This window comes from Sorex fumeus, unplaced genomic scaffold (genome assembly GCF_029834395.1).
Source record: "Sorex fumeus unplaced genomic scaffold, SorFum_2.1 ptg000037l, whole genome shotgun sequence".
Taxonomy (NCBI): Eukaryota; Metazoa; Chordata; class Mammalia; order Eulipotyphla; family Soricidae; genus Sorex; species Sorex fumeus.
Window position 1 is genome coordinate 56,921,288 of NW_026606094.1, and position 21,308 is coordinate 56,942,595.

Sequence of the window (21,308 nt, forward strand, 5' to 3'; positions counted from 1 at the left end):
AACACATAGTCCATTTGCTTTTCTGCTCCAAGTGGGTGGCTTTCTGTGCTAAGTCCTTGTGCTTCCGGGGCCGTGGCCGTGCCAGAGAGCCACTTGTGGGGGGCAGCTGTTGACCTCGGTCGGGCATGAAGGCATTCTTTAACTAATTTAATAATTTTAAAAGGTTTTCTTTGTATTCCTGCTTATTAGAGTTGTTTCTTTTCTAAACTATATGCTTCAGAGTTGTTGGTTTGAGTCTGTTATTTTAAACATTTATTAAAACATTTTTATGTTTGCACTGGCTGTTATTTTGTTACATATCTTGTCTGATGATTTAAACATAAATTTCAATTAATTTCTGTTATTTAATATGGTGAAAACAACCTATTCTGACCTATTTAAGATTTTCTGCTTTGGTAAGTTAGAATCACTAATTAGTGCCTCAGAGGCAAAATCTGTACTTAGAATCCTTTAAAAATACATTATTTGGCAGAGGGAAAGCTTAATGGGTTTAGAAAATGCCATGCATGCAGGAACCCTTTTTTTATCTTTGGCACTGACTGCATGGTTCCCTGAGCACCAGCAGGAGCAAACCGACTTCCCCTTCACCATCAAAAAGCCGGGAGCAACCCCCGTAGGAGCGGAAAGCCAACAGAGATATGTAGATGATACATAATTAATGATAAATGTAAATTATAAATGTATATTTCATTTGGAGAGACCACTCCCCAAAGAAAGGAAAAGTGTAAGTGACTCAGCACCTGGAGTCTGGATGAAGTGACTTTCCTTACAGCTACAGAACTTCATATCCATTCCACTGGGTGGTTTTACACTTTTGGAGAAACATCTGGTCAAGGCTGCTTTCCAGACATATATTGAAACTATTCTCTTCTACTATGTCAATAACCCCTAGCAAACCCTGGAAGTATTCATTTAATAATAGAGTCAATGCTTAACTCTATTCAGTCTTCTTGTTCACTTGTCAGATAAATCAAAGGCACATAGAGCATATCGCATGCTTAACAGCATCTAAGTGATCGGTAATCCCAAAAGTTTAATTTTAAGAGCAAATTGTAAAACCTGCATTATATAAAAGTTAGAGCTCTGGTTTATATGTTGTGGAAGGAGAGAATTATAAGGTTATACATACATTCTTTTCTTCATCACATTTTTATTATGTATTCTATTTGGATACCTATAGAAGTACACATGGGCTGGAGCGATAGCACAGCGGTAGGGCGTTCGCCTTACAAGTGGCCAACATGGCCGACCCGAGTTTGATTCCTCCGCCCCTCTCGGAGAGCCCGGCAAGCTACCGAGAGTATTCGATATGCCAGACACAGTAACAACAAAGTTTCCAATGGAGATGTTACTGGGCCCGCTCGAGCAAATCGATGATCAACAGGAGGGCCTTTACTTTACTTTTACTAGAAGTACACATTTGTTTTAAATAGCAATGATATATTTTAATTGTGATATGTGTAGACCTATATTTTTAAAAAATTATTGTAAGAATTTTGAAAATACAATTTAATTTTTCTTTATTTATGTTTTAAAATAACATTACTATGTTTTAGTGGAGTATACTAAAGAAAGAGGTACTTTTATAGAGAGATAGCCTTTAAAGAAACAAATACCTACCTTATGTTTTTTTTCAGCCCTTAATCAAAACTCGTGTTTTACTTTTCTCTCCTATGACTATAAATAATTTAGAAACTTTCATGTATTTCATTATATTATAAATGGCTTTTCTCCACTCATTATACATTTTGTGGTGGAAGCAATGGATATTTTTTTTTGTTCAGTTTTGCTTTGAGGTCACACCAGTGCTGCCTGCACCTGGCTCTGCTCTGATGAAGGATCCCCCTTCGTGGGGCTCAGGAAGTTAACCATATGAGGTACCAATGACTGAACCCTGACTGCATGGAAGGTGAGTGTCCTATCTGCTATACTATTGACCTGTCCACAAAAGTGAATATTCTTTTTCTTTTTGGGTCATACCCAGCGATTCTCAGGGGTTACTCTTGGTTCTACACTCAGGAATTACTCCTAGCGATGTTCAGGGGACCATATGGGATGCTGGGAATTGAACCCAGGTTGGTTGCATTCAAGGCAAATGCCTTACCTGGCTCCAACCCCCAAAAGTGGATTTTTTTACCTTATAATAAATATTCAGCTCTGGAGACTTTTCTTTGATTTTAATTTGTGATTTTTACCTTTCTATGTTGTTTTCTGTTATTTAAATATTTCCTTTTAAATAACAAGATGAAACAAGAGAAAATGAAAGAAACCAGAGAAAGACTTTAACTTAGAAACTTTTCTCATTTCATTATCTTTTGCAGTAATCTCTTCCCCACCTCTGAATCTCCTACAGTCTTCTCTACTTTCCTCACGTTTTTGCTTGCTTCTCAGAGTCTCTATGTCTCCAGAACTCCTACCTGAGCTTTTGACAAGCAGCAGCAGTGAGTAATGCAGAACATAGTTGGAGAACTAATGTGACCATTATGGAGGGGTTATAGCATGCTCTAGTGCTGCTGTTCCTTAGGAAAAATAGTTCTTGGGGGCAGAGTGATAATACAATGGGTAGAAGATTTACACTCAAAATCTAGCTCAATCTCAAGTTGTCTATCCTGTTTAAATAACACTTTACCCTTAAAGCAAATTTTACTTGTTTAGTACATATACCATTGGCACCTTTATTCTGCATAATTATTACATTTTTTCTCACCCTGTTCTCCTAAATAGTTCCGAAGATATGGTACTCTTTTTCATTACTTGTACACCTAAAAACAATGTGAAATGCATGTTAAAAAGTAATGTAAAGGTACATATTTATTATCTCATGAATTAACACTCTTCCAGACACTTTTAAGAGAGTAGTTAGATTATACTATATGACATAGAACATCATAATGTTCATATCCTATGCAAAACACCATCCTGTAAAATGAACTGTTGAATAAAACTTAATCAAGCTTAATGATACAAAAAAGGATACCAGTGATCTTAGTAAGTTACACTGTAGCACTGTCCTCCTGCTGTTCATTGATTTGCTCGAGCAGGCCCAGTAATGTCTCCATTGTGAGACTTGTTGTAACTGTGTTTGGCATATCAAATAAGTCATGGGTAGTTTGCCAGGCTTTGCTTTTCGGGCGAGATATTCTCAGTAGCATGCCAAGCTCTCCGAGAGGGGCAGAGGAATCAAACCCACGTTGACTTAGCTGGCCACATGCAAGGCAAACTCCCTGCCTGCTGTGCTATCTATCATAAAATTAACCTAAAGACACTAAAACAACTTGATTATCTGCATGATACATAATAGCAAATACAACTAAAAAGTAAGTTAAACAAAAAGCTTAGCAGACTGTTACCTAAATACCAACATTCCATTAACTATCTTATTATGAATAATGTATAACCAAAGATGGTATGATATCAATTACTTTTAATGAGGCTTATCGATATAAACAAAACACTCTTTAAGAAAGATGAAATATCCATGAACAATTTAATGAAATATAGTAAAAGTGCAAATTCTATAAATAAAACTTTTTAAAATGGTGAACTGACATTTAATTAAGCACTTACAAATGTCACAGGTAATATTTAGCACATAATATATCACATGTGTACATAAAACTAATGTGAACCACAAAATATGCAGTTTAATATGAAAATGTGATTTTTCACTTGTTTCTTTTTATAACTCACAATTTCATAAAAATTATTCAAGTTGCTATATGAAACTGTTGTTCACTCATTTTTTTAGGTTTATATTAAGTACCCCATAAGATGGATATTGCACTTGCTTCCATATTTTTAATTTTGGAAGCACTGTTAAGACTTATTGTTTCCTGGTTTCCTGTATAAAAATAATTTTGAGGGCTAGAGATGTGACTCAGTTTTAGAACACAAGTCTTGCATTTGGAAAGCCTTAAAATTGAGTCTTAGCACCATAAAACAAAACAAAATCAAACAATAAAAATAAGAATAAAAACGTTTTTTGAGGATTGAAGAAGTACAATGTAATTATATAATTGCTGAGCCATTTGGTTCATGAATATTTAATCTTATAAGATTGTCTCAAGTTGCTTTACAATATATTTCAAGAACAGATGAATTACCATTGATCCACACCATTGCCCTTATTTAATATTTTTGCCAAAATATTTCTAAATGAAGGATATGCATTAAATAGATTATCCCCTGTTGGTAGGGAAAAAAATTATGGTATAAAACAAAGGAAAAGATTCAGCTTTAAAAATAAACAAAATGAGAGGAAATCTGTAATTGACAGTGACAAAAGTGTATAATAAATAATAGATAGCTGATATGATGAAATATGTACGGTCATGAACTTGATCACTTGATCACTGACATCCCATTACTCATTGATTTGCTCGAGCTGGTGCCAGTAACATCTCCATTTGTCCCTGTTGCATGCTAATGTATGTAGCCCAATGGTGTCTGCTCATTCTAGGAACATGAAGAGCCTCAAACCAATCTTTCAGGATCTTGATGAAGAAATCTGACCATCCATAGGTGGGCGGCCATGTGGTCTTTTGACATCCTGTGAAATCTAGTCGGTAAGGGCTCTAGTCCAGTGGTCATCTCCAAATCTCATTATGTGTCCAGCCCATCTGATTTTTGACGCCATGGCAAATGAGAAAGCATTCCTTATTCTTGTCTGTCGATGAAGGTCAGAACTCCGGATACTTTCTCTCATTTGAGTGAAGCGGGTTACTCCAAGCATAGCTCTTTCGATTCCTCTTTGGGATATAGATTAATGATAAATATTTAATACAAAAATAGAATTTAATTTGATTTCTTTTTTAAGACTTAAGTTCTTATTTTCTCTAGGGACTATGAAGATGTTATTCTAATATCAATGATAAATTGTTGTTGGCGAATAATGGTCTAATTGACATTCCTTTGCAGAAATAAGACTTTTTGCTAAGTGTCTTTTAAAACCTTTTTTTGTCTTCTTTCGTTTTTTTCTATTTCTCTATAATAGTGACTTTATGTCAGCAGTAAGAGGAATGACGCAGTGGAGAATTTCTGAAATACTGTCTCTTTCATTTTATTTTGTCTATGCCTCTAGAATTAGAATTTGGCATATTCAAACCTCTATTCTCAAAGTAGTTGTATTTCTTAGTGGTCTGTAATTTCCAGGAAGTAGTGTTTTTAAAAGCTGGTTTAATTCTCATTATTAAACCACAGGTAATAAACTGTATATTACCTGCCAAGACTTTACCAAGTGAATACAATGATTTAATTAACAACTCTCTTTCTTCAAGCTGGCACAAAAACGTTTAGGTTTTGCTACTTGTTTCACTCTTTCTTTCCCTTTGAGGACCCTTATCTTTTATAAAATTGAGTCATTTGTATGTGTGTACTTTCCTTTTCTAATCTGTTTATAACAATTAAATTCTAAGGTTGTGCTGAGAATTCTAGGAAGGGAATATTAAACTCTCTTCCTAGGGTTTATACAATTAATACAATGCAATCGCAATAGCTGAAATACTTGGGGCTCTGAAGTTAACACTTATCCAAGCAAATTCTCATTCATGGTCATTTGTTTCCTTTGTTTTGGTCTTTTCTGATTTGTTTTGAGGGCTGGAAGTGCAGGCACAGTGGACGATATCTAGGAGCTTGTGCCAGTTCAGGGCCAGTTTCAGTAGTACTTAGGGACTGCCATACAGTGTCATGGGCTCTACTACTTCAGCCACATCTCACACCCATGTTTGGTGTCCTTTAAGTAGAACATAGATCTTTAGTTTTTCTTAACCTATGATTTTAAGAAGCAGATAGACATGTCTGTCTCTCAAGAAACTGAGGAGCAACACCATAGTGGGATGGGGGGTCGAATCAGCCCTGCTCCCCGCCATTACAATGCTCTGGGTTGCCACCCTCAAACGCCTCCTCCGGCTTCTGACCGACCATGAACCCACAGGCACACATACCAATCTCGGAACCCAGGGCTTTGGGCAGTAATCCCTCTAGGCTTATTACTAAAATGTCAGAAATCCAAGTTCATGTGGCCGCTATTGTGGCCACATGACATCATATGCTATTCATAATCAGCAATAGAAAACAAATGACCTAATTATGACTTTGTGGCAGGTCTGACTGTTGGGGAAAATCCCAAATAACAATGTTAGGTCTTTTGTCGAAATATTGAGTGTGATCAACGTAGAGAGAGAGTAAAGTGGAAATCTGCCATACAGGCAGGGGGTTGGTGGGAGGGGGGTATACTGGGGTTCTTGGTGGTGGAAAATATGCACTGGTGAAGGGACGGGTGTTTGATCATTGTATGACCAACCGAGACTTGAACTGAAAAACTCTGTGACTGTTCTCACAGTGATTCAAAAAATAAAAATAATAATAATAATAATAATAATAAAAAGAAACCAAGTTATCAACTTTCTTCTATCCTAGTCTTAATTGAAAGAGCCTAAAATCTTCTACTTATTAAACCGTCCACCTGACGTTAGCACTGACATCCTTGGTCCTGACCAGAAGCCCATCGAATGGCCATGTAAAGTGTGATGGACAGGCACCTCTTTCAGTTTCAGTCTTCTTTGTCATTAGTTTACTAATTTTGTCTCCTGGGGGATGTCCCCAGAATTTGATTAATCAAGTAGTATAGTAAAGCTACATTTTATGTAAGATCTGAATTTGTTTTTATATCTAAAGCTGCTAAGTTAGTGACTGGGAAAATGAGTTCTGTTTTTTTTTACTTCATAGAAGTTAGAAAATCCAGAATGTTCTTCCAAGTAAAAAACGTTACATGCACCAGAAAGAAAACCCCATGCCTACTTACTTCTATGCAGCCTAACTAATATCAATTTCAGGTACCCTTATGATTCCCCAGCACCACCATGAGTGATCTCTAAGCACAAAGTCTGGAGTAAGCCCTAAGCACCTCCGGGAAGGACCCAATCCCACCCCCAAATATGGTTATATTATTTGGCATAATTTTATTAGTTATGATTAAGACAATGCACAAAGGGCGGAGCGATAGCACAGTGGGTAGGGTGTTTTACTCACACATGACTGACCTGGGTTCGATTCCTCCGTCCCTCTCAGAGAGCCCAACAGGCCTCTGAGAGTATTTCGCACACATGGCAGAGCCTGGCAAGCTACCCGTGGCATATTTGATATGCCAAAAACAGTAACAACAAGTCTCACAATGGAGACGTTACTGGTGCCCACTTGAGCAAATCGATGAACACTGAGAGGACAGTGCAGTTCAGTGCTACATGATTAAGACACAAAGTGTGAAAAACTGATATTCATTTCATATGATGCTCAATTTTTCTTTTTGGTCTTGATCTTAAAACTCTCTGCAAAGTAGTAGAACTACTTATAACATATGTTATAAGTGCTTAAAAATTTGATTTTACCTCAACAGGAATTTTTTGCTAAATAACATGGAATGTTTTCTTGAAAGGAAAAATAGAAAAAAAAAGAACTTTTTTTTTTTGCTTTTTGGTTCAAACCTGGCAATACTTAGGGATTACTTCTGGTTCTGCACTTAGGAATTACTCCTGGTAGTGCTCAGGGAACTATATGGATGCCAAGGATTTAATCTGGGTCATATACATGCAAGATAATTGCTCTATCCACTGTACTATTGCTCCAGCCCCATTAAATTACCTTATAATCATCTTGGGCCACACAATTTCAGAACTATTAATTCTGTAAATATTCTAGTAGCCTATATTTTTAAGAATAAGAATGCAGAAAAAGATTTCCCTATAAATCATGAATGAAGCAAGGTCCACTCTATCCACTCTTATTCAATTAATACTGGAAATACTTTTCATAGTAGTTAGGCAAGAAAAACACACTAAGGAGAATCAAGGTAGGAAAGGAAGAAATCAAGCTTTCCATATTTGCAGATAATATGGCACTATATATATATATATATATATATACACATATATAATCCTAAAGACTACCCAAAAAAGCTCCTAGAAACAATCACTTGATCACTTGATACCCCGTTATTCATTGCTTTACTGGAGCGGTTGCCAGTAACGTCTCCATTCATCCCTGTTGTGTGCTAGCATAGCCCAATAGCATCTGCTCATTCTAGGAACATGCAGAGCCTCAAACCGATCATTCAGGGTCTTGACAAAGAAGTCTGACTATCTTGTAGGTGGGCGTCCACGCAATCCTTTGACATTCGTGGAGTTCAGTCAGTAATGGGTCTAGTCCAGCGGTTGTCTTTAAACCTCATTATGTGTCCAGCCCATCTGATTTTTGATGCCTTGGCAAATGAGACAGCATCCCTGATTCTTGAGCGTTGACAGGGATTGTAACTCCGGATTCTATCTCTCATTTGACTGAAGCATGATACTTGAAGCATAGCTCTTTTGATTCCTCTTTGTGAGACCTGAATAACATTCTCATCCTGTTTTCGTAGTGCCCAGGTCTCTGAGGCATATGTTAATTCAGGAAGAACAATGGAATCAAAGAGATGTGCTCAGAGCTGGAGGTTCTTTGGTCTCTTAGTTATTTCTTCAATGCTCTTGAAGGCATTCCAAGCCTCTCTCTTCCTCCTGTGTAACTCAGGTGCCAGGTTATGGATCATGTTGATTTCTCGACCTAGGTACATATAACTGTTGGCATTTGGAGATCGTGGTTCCATTGAGAGTGAATGGAACATCAGGAACAAGACTGTTTCTCATGAAGATTGTCTTGTGAGATTCAGTTGTAATCCGACCTTTCCACACTCATGGTCGAAATCGGTTAGCATTTGTGCCACTTGGCTGTTTGGTGTTTATTAGAACGCTGTCATCAGCAAAGAGGAGGTGGTGTAGTTGCTGACCATCTATCTTCACTCCCATTCCTTCCCATTCAAGTTGTTGCATGATGTTCTCGAGGGTGGCACTGAAGAATTTTGGTGAAATGGTATCACCCTGCCGAACCCCTCTCTTGACATGGATGATTACTTTGTAGAATGGTTAGATCCTGGTAGTGAATCCGTAATAGAGCTCACAGAGGATCCTGATGTATTGAGTTTGCATGTACTGATTGGCCAGGGCTTCGATGACCGCTTCCATCTCAACAGAATCAAAGGCTTTCTTTAAATCAATGAACGTCAGACAGAGCGGCATCTTGAACTCGTGAGAACCCTCAATGAGCTTGGTTATTGTGTGGATATGGTCGATGGTGCTGAACCTTCACAGAACCTGCCTTGTTCGCATGGCTGTCCTTCATCTAGTGTTCTGCCAATCCTATTCAGGATGACTCGAGTGAACAGTTTGTAGATGACAGACAATAGGCAGATTGGGTGATAGTTGCCAATGTTATGGATGTCTCCCTTCTTGTTTAATAGTACAGTCTTGCTGGTTTTCCATTGGGATGGAACCTTGCATTCAGACAGGTAGCGTGTGAAGAGCTGAGCCAGTGTGTTGATGAGTACTGATGGTAAGTTCTTCAGGTGTTCAGGTCTGACCTTGTCTGGGCCAGGTGCTCTTTGTTTCTTTACCAATGAGATGGTGTTTTGGATTTCGGAAGGGAAAACATTGGGAACGACATATCCATCCTGCAGAATTTGGTATGTAGGCAAGTGGATGTGGCTATTAAAGAGATCTGAGTAGAAGTCATGAATAATCTTCTCCACTGCCCTTCTGGAAGATTTGATAGATCCATCAGGATGTCGGAGGGGACTCATCTTAGTCTTGTAGTTGGTGAAGGACAGGCGGGCATTAGGAATGTTTTTCCCAGCTTCTGCCACATGTACCAGCACCGCTGCTCTCCTGTCTTTGAGATCATCCTTGATCACTTTTCTGCACTGTTTTGCCAGCTCAGATGTTCACTTACGGTTGCCTGAGGCACGTGCCAAGCCACGTTGGCGAATAAGTTCAAGAATGTTTGAAGAAAGCCTTTTTTGTGTGTGATTACCTCTCTCTTGGCATTCCTTGCACAATCTTGGAGGTGTTGAATCATTCGATCATATTCCTCATCAACGTTGTCAATGACGCCATCTTCTCATGTTGACACAACAGAGCCAAAGAGCTCCCAGTTGGTAGTTGTTCTGGGATTTCTCTTCTTAAACTTTGCATTCTTTTCTCCCCATTCTGAGAGGTAGAATTTTGCAAGGAGGAGATGATGGTCCAATCCCATTTGGAATTTTAGAAGAACAGCAACATCGGTTAGGCAAAACCGCCGATTGAATATGATGTGCTCTATTTCATTGCGGAACCGTCCATTGGGACACTCTTATGTCCAACATTTAGATTCAGCCTTTTGGAACTGTGAGTTACTATGGATGGTCTTGGTTGACATGATGAACTCAGACATTCTGTCACCTTGTTCATTCCATTCTAGGGCATAGGTCCCGATGTGGAGTTCATCGGCTGATCTTCTTGGTCCTATCTTGGCATTAAAATCACTGACGATGATCTTGTAGAAGGTGTGGTCTTCTTTATAGAACTTCTCCAACTCCATATACAACTTCTCAATTTCTCCTTCACCATAATTGGATGTTGGTGCATAGACAACAAAGACAGAAACTGCCGGCAGTGAGCCACATCTATTCAAGTGTAATTGTCCAATTCGGGTTGTTAGGCATTCGAATGAATCAATGCTCATGGCTAAGTTCATGTTGAGAAGGACACCGACACCACTGATGCCTCTTTTGTCACATGTTCCAAGGAAAACTTCTTTTTAAGTGTCAAAAACAGCGCTATGTGATTGATGTCTTCTTGTTTTGTTCAGACCAATAATGTTGTACTTGATCATTTGCACTTGTACCATCAGGACCTAGAAACAATAGATTTGTATAATACATGTCAATAAATAAAAAGGCAAAATAGGCAAATAAATTACTTTCCTATATAAAAGCAATGAAAGAAAATAAAGATATATTTTCAAAAAAATCCTGTTTACAGTTGAGCCTCAGAAAATCAAGTACATTGGAATCAGCTTAACTAATAATGTGAAAAACCTATACAAAGAAAACTGCAAAATACTACTTAAAAAAATAAAAGAGGACACCAAGAAATGGAAACATCCTCTGTTCGTGGATTAGAAGGACTGACATCACCAAAATGGCAAAACTCCCCAAAGCATTATACAAATTCAATACAAATTCAATATAGTCTTTGTGGGCTGGAGTGATAGCATAGCGGGTAGGGCGTTTGCCTTACAAGCGGCCAACATGGCCGACCCGAGTTCGATTCCTCCACCCCTCTCGGAGAGCCCAGCAAGCTACCGAGAGTATTCGATATGCCGGACACAGTAACAACAAAGTCTCCAATGGAGATGTTACTGGGCCCGCTTGAGCAAATCGACGATCAACGGGAGGGCCTTTTACCTTTTAAGGATATCCATGATATCTTTCAAAAAATAAATCAAACAGTCCGGGAATTCATATGAAACAATAAAGCCCCACAAATAGCTAAAGAAATCCTTGTTAAAAAAAAGAAATCGTGGAATCACCTTTCCCAATTTCAAACTGTACTCAAAAGAGGTAGTAATTAAAGCAGCATGGTATTGGAATAAAGATACATCAACAGAATAGTTGAATTATATCATGCAGACCATGAAATATATGATCTTTGATAAAGGATCAAGAAATATGAAGTGGAACAAGGAAAGCTTATTTAAAAAGTGGTGCTGGGAAAACTAGGAAGCTACATGCACAAAAAATGAATTCAGACCTCTATCTAATGCCATGCACAAAAGTCAGATCAAGATGGATTAAAGATTTCAAGGGAAGACCTGAATTCATAAAGTCTAGAAGAAACTGTAGGAATGAAGCTAAAGGCATATTCAAAGAAGAAACACTACTGACCAAGTAAATGGAAACAAAGATAAACAAAAGGGACTATTTTAAACTGAGAAGCTCCTACCCCTCAAAGAAAACAGTGAACTTGATACAAAGATATCCCACAAAAAAGGAAAAATGTATTTACCCTATAACTTCTGATAAGGGGTTAAAAATCAAAGATATATAAGGCACTGGTTGAAATTTACAAGAAAAAATTCCAACCCCATCAAAAAATGGGGAGAAGAAATAAACAAAAACATCCCCAAAGAGGAAACACAAATGGCCAAAAGACACACAAAAAAATACTGTACATCACCAATCATCAGTGAGTTCAAATCAAAACAATGAGATATCATTTCACACAACAGAGTCTGGCACACATTAAAAAGAACAAGAGCAACAAATGCTGGTGTGAATGCAGTGAGAAAGGGACTCTTATTCATTTTTGGTGAGAATTCTGATTGGTCGAGCCGTTCTGGAAAACAATATGGGTATTCCTCAAAACACTAGAAATTCAGCTTCCACATGACCCAGCAAAACCACTCCTGAGGGGGTGTAAGGTGCCAACAGCAGGTCAATCTGTACCTGTCAGGTGAGTGCATCAGCAGCCTGATGGCACCATCAGACTTTCAGATACCCCAAAATTGCTGCTGTGCCTTTGGCCAGACCCCAAAAACTTGGGGCAAAGTTTACCAAGAAAGTAAACAGCCAAAAGTTAGGTATGTGGGAGACACACCCACAAACCACCTCCCAGTTCAGCTATATATTTGGGGGCATGGCCTCTCTGGTTCCTGATCAAACTGGTTAACGACCATGATCCCAGAGACTCAGAAACAAAATTCAGAACCCAAAGGCTTTTGGCAGAAATGTGTCCTGTTCCTGCATTAGGTTACTGGCGCTGGGCCAATCCAGGTGGGAATAGGTTTCATGACTTGGCCTGTTCCCCCTGGCAGCCCAGTGACCGCCATTCTTCAGAGGCCACAGGACAGTCAGGTTTGGGCCTGCAGTGACGAGATACGCGGTGCCTCACCAGATGGGGGTAGAACTGGCCTTTTCCTCCCCATCCCAACGAGACCCCAAGTCACCGCCTACAAACAACCTCTCTGGCTCCTGATGAAGCAGTTTAACGGCCCTGATCCCAGAGACTCAGAAACAAATCTCGAATCATAGCGGCTTTTGGTAGAAATGCATCTGGACCACATACAAGGTGGCTGCCACCTCAGAGCTTATTGGAAAGTCAGGTATGAGTGGGCAGCAATGAGGCAACTGCAGTCTCATGGGAAGGGGGACGATACTGGTTCGTCCTTCATACCCTACCGAGGTCACAAGTTGCTCCCCAGGAGTGGCTCTCTGGCACATCCATAGCTCCAGAGGCAAAAGGACTTAGCCCAGAGCCCGACAGCTTGCGGCAGAAAAGTGAATGGACCATGCATTAAACTATGGCACCATGCCTCCCTTGGATGGAAAGGGTGTTGCTCCCTTCCACCTATCCCCCCCACCCCCCCGGCAGCAAGGTGGCCACTTCCTTGGAGCTTATTGGAAAGCCAGGTATGAGCTGGTGGTGATGGGGCAACTGCAGTCTCATGGCAAGGGGGGTGGTACCAGATCATCCTTCACACCCTACCGGGGTCATGAGTTGCCCCCCAGAAGCAGCTCTCCGGCATAACCATGGCTCCAGAGGCAAAAGGACCTAGTCCAGAGCCCGACAGCTTGCGGCAGAAAAGTGAATGGTCCAAGTATTAAACTACAGTGCCATGCCTCCCCAGGAGGGAAAGGGTGTTGCTCCCGTCTGCCTTCAACGCCCCCCCCCCCCCCAGCAGCAAGGTGGCTGCCGCCTCAGAGTTTATAGGAAAGCCAGGTATGAGCTGGCAGTGATGGGGCAACTGCAGCCTCATGGGAAGGGGGGTACAGTGCCAGCTCATCCTTCACGGCCTACCGAGCTCACAAGTTGCCCCACAGAAGCAGCTCTCTGGCACAACCATGGCTCCAGAGGCAAAAGGACTTAGTCCAGAGCCTGACAGCTTGCAGCAGAAAAGTGAATGGTCCAAGCATTAAACTACAGTGCCATGCCTTCCTGGGAGGGAAAGGGTGTTGCTTCCTTCTGCCTCCTCCCCCCCCCTCAGCAGCAAGGCGGCCGCCGCCTCAGAGTTTATAGGAAAGCCAGATATGAGCTGGCAGTGACGGGGCAACTGCAGTATCATGGGAAGGGGGGTGCAGTGCCAGCTCGTCCTTCATGGCCTACCAAGATTACGAGTTGCCCTCCACGAGTGGCTCTCTGGCACAGCCATAACACCAGACGGACAGAAACCAATCTTGTAATTATCTCGCTCTTTGCAGAATCCAAAATCATTATAAGACATTAAATGATTTTCATGCCAGCTATCAAAAACAAAGTATTTCACAATGCCTTTTCATCAATTCTGATTGTTCGGGGAAAATTCTAAACAACAATGGTGCATCTTTTGTCAAAATGAATGTAATCAATGTAGAGAAAGTTAAGTAGAAATCATTTGCCTCACAGGCATTGGAGGGGTGGGAGGGGGGGTATATTGGGGTTTTTGGTGGTGAAAAATGAGTACTGGTGAAGGGAAAGGTGTTTGATCATTGTATGACTGAGACTTAAACCTGAAAGCTTTGTAACTTTTCCCAGTGATTCAATAAATAAATATAAAAAAAAAGAAAGAAAGAAAAATTAAGGTTGAGTTCATGTCCAATTCAATCAGCTAATCAGTGGCTGAATAAATAGCAGTACTCCTGCATAAAACAAAACCAACAAAAAATACACTCCTGGGAATATACCCTATTGGACCAAAACCACAACTCAGAAAAGTCATCTGCAGTTCAAGGTCACGTTCATGGTCCTCTCGTTGTTTATCGATTTGCTCAAGCGGGCACAGTAACATCTTCATCATGAGACTTGTTTTTACAGTGTTTGGCATATTGAATACGTCACGGGTAGCTTGCCAAACTCTCCCGTGTGGGCAAGATACTCTCGGTAGCTTGCCGGGCTCTCCGAGAGGGGCAGAGGAATCAAACTCGGGTCGGCCATTTTGGCCGCTTGTAAGGCAAATGCCCTACCGTTATGCTATAGCACTATTGCACATAGCCAGAATGTGGAAAGAACCCGAGTGCCTGAGAACAGATATTTGAATAAGGAATACATAGTACATCTACACAATAGAATACAATGCAGTCACCAGGAAAAATGAAATAATGAAATTTATATATACATGGATGGACATGAGAATATCAGGCAGAGTGATATGAGTCAGAGGGACAGGGACAGACATAGAATAATTTCACTCATTAGTGGGGAGAAAAGTAAACTTAATAGGAGAAAAGTACCTAAATACCTGGAGACAGTAGAATAGCTGTTGGGCACAGGGGAGGGCCTAGTTAGGCCAAAGAAGAGATCACTGTGACGCTGATAGTTGGTTATGATCACACTGGACAAGAAGTGCATGCTGAAAGGAGGCAAAGATATATACATGATAACCTTTTTAGTAGTAATTTAAAGCAATGTCCTCGTGGGGTTCACTCAGGTCTCAGTTAGGGATGTGAAATTATTTTGAGTACATGTATATCCTGCTTTTTGAAAATTCATGCTAATGTCATGAGCTCTTTCTCTTTTTAACAAAATATTAGTATCTATCTGCTTTCAAAACTGCCCTCCCCAAAATGAGAGAAGCTTTTACTGTTAAAACAAAAAAGAATTACGGGCCGGAACGCCCCCCCTCCTTCCCATGAGGTTTCAGTCGCACCCTCACCCCCGGCTCATACCTGCTGTCCACAAGGCCCCAATGCGGCTGCCATCTTTCTTTCCAGAGAGGAAAGGGCGGAAGGGAGCAACACCCTTTCCCCTCCAGGCAGGCATGATGGCCTGGATCAACGCATGGTCCGTTCACTTTTCTGCTCCAAGCTTCTGGCTTCTGCATTAAGTCCTTGTGCTTCTGGGGCCGTGGCCGTACCAGAGAGCTGCTCGTGGGGGGCAACTGGTGACCTCAGTAGGGCGTGAAGGACGGGCCGAAATGCCCCCCTTCCCATGAGGTTTCAGTCGCGCCCCCACCCCTGGCTCATACCTGCTGTCCACAAAGCTCCCATGCAGCCGCCATCTTTCTTTCAAGAGAGGAGAGGGCGGAAGGGAGCAACACCCTTTCCCCTCTGGGCAGGCACGATGGCCTGGATTAACGCATAGTCCGTTCACTTTTCCGGCCCGTCCTTCACGCCCTACCGAGATCACCAGTTGCCTCCCACGAGCGGCTCTCCGGCACGGCCATGGCCCCAGAAGCACAAGGACTTAATGCAGAAGCCAGCAGCTTGGAGTAGAAAAGTGACAGAACAGGGTGACAGACTGCCTGAGTTCATCATGTCAACCAAAACCTTCCATGGTAACTCACAATTCCAAAAGGCTGAATCTAAACATTGGACATGGGAGTATCCCGATGGACGGTTCCACAATGAAATAGACCACATCATATTCAATCGGCGGTTTTGCCTAACCGATGTTGCTGTTGTCCCAAAATTCCAAATGGGATCAGACCACCGTCTTCTTTGTGCAAAATTCTACCTCACAGAACGAGGAGAAAAGAATGCAAGGTTTAAGAAGAGGACTCCCAGAACAACCACCAACTGGGAATTCTTTGGCTCTGTTGCGGCAACATGGGAAGATGCCGTCATTGACAACATTGATGAGGAATACGATCGAATGATTCAGCACCTCCATGATTGTGCAAGGAATGCCAAGAGAGAGATAACCACAAAAAACCGTCTTTCTTCGAAAACTCCTGAACTTATTCGCCAACGTGGCTTGGCACGTGCCTCAGGCAACCACAAGCAAACGTCCAAACTGGCAAAACAGTGCAGAGAAGCCATCAAGGATGACCTCAAAAACAGGAGAGCAGCAGTAGTGGTAGACGCAGCAGAAGCTGGGAAAAACATTCGTAATGCCCGCCTGTCCTTAACCAACTACAAAACCAAGATGACTGCCCTCCGACATCATGATGGATCTATCACATCTTCCAGAAGGGCAATGGAGAAGATTATTCATGACTTCTACTCAGATCTCTTTAATAGCCACATCCACTTGCCCACATACCACATACCACATGATGGATATGTCGTTCCCAATGTTCTCCCTTCCGAAATCCAAAACACCATCTCATTGGTAAAGAAACAAAGAGCACCTGGCCCAGACAAGATCAGACCTGAACACCTGAAGAACTTACCATCAGTACTCATCAATACATTGGCTCGACTCTTCACACACTACCTGTCTGAATGCAAGGTTCCATCCCAATGGAAAACCAGCAAGACTGTACTACTATACAAGAAAGGAGACATCCACGACATTGGCAACTATCGCCCAATCTGCCTATTGTCTGTCATCTACAAACTATTCACTCGAGTCATCCTGAATAGGATTAGCAGAACACTAGATGAAGGACAACCATGTGAACAAGCTGGATTCTGAAAAGGATTCAGTACCATCGACCATATCCACACAATAACCAAGCTCATTGAGGTATCTCGGGAGTTCAAGATGCCACTCTGTCTAATGTTCATTGATTTAAAGAAGGCCTTTGATTCTGTTGAGACGGAAGCGGTCATGGAAGCCCTAGCCAATCAGGGCGTACAAACTCAATACATCAGGATCCTTCGTGAGCTCTATTGCGGATTCACTACCAAGATCTCACCATTCTACAAAGAAGTAATCATCCATATCAAGAGAGGGGTTCGGCAGGGTGATACCATTTCACCAAAACTCTTCAGTGCCACCCTCGAGAACATCATGCGACAACTGGAATGGGAAAACATGGGAGTGAAGATAGATGGTCGGCAACTACACCACCTCCGCTTTGCTGATGACATCGTTCTAATAACACCAAATATCAACCAAGCGGCACAAATGCTGAACGACTTTGACCGTGAATGTGGAAAGGTCGGGCTACAGCTGAATCTTACGAAGACAATGTTTATGAGAACCAGCCTTGTTCCTGACGCTCCATTCGCTCTCAACGGAACCACCATCTCCGAATGCAACAGTTATATATACCTAGGTCAAGAAATCAACATGATGAATGACCTGGCACCTGAGTTGCGCAGGAGGAAGAGAGCGGCTTGGAATGCCTTCAAGAGCATTGAAGAAATAACTAAAAGGACAAAGAACCTCCAACTACGAGCACATCTCTTTGATTCCACTATTCTTCCTGCATTAACATATGCCTCAGAGACCTGGACCCTACGAAAACGGGATGAGAACACTATTCGGGTCTCTCAAAGAGGAATCGAAAGAACTATGCTTGGAATATCACGATTCACTCAAATGAGAGAGAGAATCCGGAGTTCTGATCTTCGTCAACGCTCAAGAATCAGGGATGCTGTCTCATTTGCCAAGACATCAAAAATCAGATGGGCTGGACATGTAATGAGGTTTACAGACAACCGCTGGACTAGAGCCATTACTGATTGGATTCCACGAGACATCAAAAGATCACGTGGACGCCCACCTATAAGATGGTCAGACTTCTTCGTCAAGACCCTAAATGATCGGTTTGAGGCTCTACATGTTCCTAAAACGAACAGATACCATTGGGCTACACTAGCATGCAACCGGGATGAATGGACACGTTACTGGCACCCGCTCGAATAAATCGATGAATAACGGGGATTAAGTGATTAAGTGCTTAAGTGATTTGCATGACCGAGACCTAAACCTGAAAGCTTTGTAACTTTTCCCACAGTGATTCAATAAATAAATAAAGAATGAAAAAATAAAAAATAAAAAAATAAATAAATAAAATGTAAAAAAAAATAATTAAAAAAGGTAAAAATAATCTTAGTTTTGCAATCAGCCATTAAGTAGGACACATAGGAGTGAAGGGGGAAGTTAAATTTCTGTACCTAGAGATTACAGCTTGGATATTTTTCATAAAATTTTTGTTTTCATGGTTTTATTATTATAGAATTTGTATGTGTGTATGTGATTGTGTTTGTATGTCTGTGTGTTTCTGTGTCTGTAGTTTGGTATGAGCTGGAAAGTTATTTGGGGAATTTGGGAATACTCACATATGTTCCCATGCACATTTATGATAATTACATCTCCACTTTACATCATTTCAGTTTAGGAATGGTTTCATAGGAACATTGCTTTTGTCAGAAATAGAATGAAAACCTTTATCATGGTGTAAGAAAGGGGTCAGACCATTAACAAATTGGGAAAGGTACAGGAAAACAAGGTCTGGAGAGAGGATTTGGAGGTCTAGTCTCCTACGTATAAGTATGGAGGGTGAGATGGAAACTTCCAGGGAAATTGTTAAAATGTGCCCTGCTGAGAGAGAGGAATAGGGAAAGTTAAGGCACACCTAAACAAGTTGGTGAAGGACTATTAGCTCTGTTTCGGCAGGAATGGGAGAAGACTCTGGGGCCATTTGCAGAGCCTGTATGAGGTCAGTAGCCACCTAAGAGAAGAGCTGGATAGAACCAATGTGGCAGGCACTTGTGACTGAATTCTCAACACAGTTATCTGGCTGACCTTCCAGGAGTTATGACTCTTCACTTCTACCTTACACACTTCCTGCAAATAGTTCTGTCCCCTAACACTGTCGAGGACATATAGGAAAATAATTCTAGGATATACAGTTCTGTTTAGCGGTCTACAAATTGCTACACCTTCTGACCTTTGGGTGATTATATATATATATATATATATATATATATATATATGTATTCTTTTCTTTTTCTTGGCGGAGACAGTGATCCTTTAATTAATTGGTAATTTATCCACCCAGGATACATGTTACATTTTCTGCTGTCCCTGGCAGTTAACTACAGCATGGAATTGAAGTTCTGGCTAGTATATGCTTTACCATAGTTGCCCAATGGGTGATACCACTCTCTGCTGGGCTCTGAAACTATAGGAAAGCTTTGTAGCAGACACATGTGTAACTGGGTAGCAGGACATTTTCTGGGTCCATAAAGATGTAGATTTCCATGAGGTGATCAAGTGATTTTTTTCCTGAGCAGCAGACTGTAATTCACATAGACTTTGGGGACTTCCAGAGGAGATGTGAGGAAATGATGCTGGAGTTGACTCAGTGATAGTGTCTCTGTCATGCAAAGCACATATGGCTGTGACTTTCATCATGGCAGCATCCCCAAGTGTGATCCTGGAAGTACTGGTGCTTACATCCTCTGCGCTTAAACACAACTGTGATCTCCAAAAAGCAATGCAACTGGTGTAATAATGCCACAACCAAGTACGTCCCGACAATAACAAAGGGAAGGGAGAAGGATAAGTAGATAATGGAAATTATTTTTAAGATATGATCTTAGAAGAAGGAGTGTGCTGACCACTGCCAAAGGTTCACGGCTCCAAATTGTGAATGAGGTCGTGCTGGGAATCTAAAAGTAGGCTGGTGGGGCTGGAGCGATAGCACAGCCGGTAGGGCATTTGCATTGCAAGCAGCCTACCCGGGGTTTGATTCCCAGCATCCCATATGGTCCCCCAAGCACCGCCAGGGGTAATTCCTGAGTGCAGAGCCAAGAGTAACCCCTGTGCATAGCCAGGTGTGACCCAAAAAGCAATAAATAAATAAATAAATAAATAAATAAAATAAAAGTAGGAAGGAGCCCTTGAGGCATTGGATATATATGTGCTGGGAGATAGCGCAAGCCAGACCTGCTTTGCAGTGCTTTGTGCTATCACCTCATCCTTGGTTTTAATTTACTGCAAATAGAAAAATGGCATAATTTGATGATGAAATAATATTTGCATAAAGATGCACATCTTTATCCTTTCATTTTTTAGCATTACTTTGACTTGTTTCATAGCAATAGATTGGGGATATAGATTTTTTATTACAATTTTTATATTCTGAAGATAAATGCCCAGAGCAAGACTAGTGGAGCACGTTTTAATTCCATGTTTAGTTGTTTTGTGGAAGTTTAGTACATCTTTCAAAAATGGTGACATCAAGGCTAGAATGATAAACTAGAAGCTAAGCTGGCTAGATCTGGTTGGATCCCCTGCATATGGGTCCCCAAGTAACACTGTGCACAGTTGGGAGGTCCCAGCACCATCAGGGTGTGGTCCTGGACCCCTCATTGCTGCCAGGGTGACTTGGGTCATCCCCAGCACCACAGGCCTGAGCAGCTCTACCTCCAGAGCCCTCTACCCCCAGCCAAGCTGCCCAAGAATTGCTGAGAGAGGGCATCAACCTTCTATTCCTCGATAGTTGGAAGCCTATCTCATGAGCTGAGGGGAGGGAAGTCAGCTGGAATAGAGAAGAGATGACTAAGTCAATGATGGTTGGAGGGATCATTTGGAATGGTATGTGCTGAAAGTAGATAAAGGACCAAACATGATAGCCTCTCAGTATCTATATTTCAAATTGTAATTCAGAAAAATAGAGAGAGAGTATGGGGGAAATTGTCTGCCACAGAGGTAGGATGAGGGTTGGAAAGTTGGGGGGTGGGGTATACTGGGGGCATTGGTGGTAGAGAATGTGCACTGGTGGAAGGATGGGTGTTCAATCATTGTATGACT